Source organism: Coffea arabica, chromosome 2e, assembly GCF_036785885.1.
Source record: "Coffea arabica cultivar ET-39 chromosome 2e, Coffea Arabica ET-39 HiFi, whole genome shotgun sequence".
Taxonomy (NCBI): domain Eukaryota; kingdom Viridiplantae; phylum Streptophyta; class Magnoliopsida; order Gentianales; family Rubiaceae; genus Coffea; species Coffea arabica.
The window spans coordinates 25,167,610-25,168,246 of record NC_092313.1 but is presented as its reverse complement, the minus strand read 5'-3'; the positions used below and the strand labels follow the sequence as shown (position 1 = coordinate 25,168,246).

General features: G+C 36.7%; 1 non-coding gene across 1 annotated transcript; it reads right to left on the bottom strand.

The window, feature by feature from the left end:
- Positions 1-530: 530 nt before the first annotated feature.
- Positions 531-637, bottom strand: LOC113733506 (small nucleolar RNA R71). The gene has a single exon (XR_003459019.1). It is a non-coding gene; the product is annotated as a small nucleolar RNA R71 (small nucleolar RNA).

Below are 637 nucleotides of genomic sequence, written 5' to 3'. Positions count from 1 at the left end.
TCTGTAACGTACTACCATTTAATCCTAAAATTGAGAAAATGGCAAATAGGAGAAGGCGTTTGGCATGACGGCAAGCTCAACAACAAGAAGTGGAGAGTGAAGGTGAAATTGTCATTGAATTGTCACATTTAGAAGAAATGGCAGAGGAACACACAAATCGCAATCAACAAGTCTTAAGAGATTTTGTTTTGCCATATACGGAAGGATCTCAAACAAGTATTGCACAACCGGCGGTCAATGCAAATAACTTTGAGATTAAGCCAGCATTGATTCAAATTCTCTGACAAGAACAATTTGGAGGCACTACAATGAAGGATCTAAATGGTCATTTAGCTAATTTTATGGAGATTTGTGACACAATCAAATTTAATGGAGTTAGTGAAGATGCTATAAAGTTTCGATTGTTTCTTTTCTCTTTAAGAAATAAGGCTAAGGTGTGGCTTAATTCACATGCACCAAACACTTTCACTACTTGAGCCGATTTATCGAAGGCTTTCTTGAATAAATACTTTTCACTTAGAAAAACTGCTAAACTACGCATGGAAATATCAAGTTTTGGTCAGTAGGATGGTGAATCATCATATGAGCCTTGGGAGGGGTACAAAGAGTTGTAATGGAAATGTTCACATCATGGACT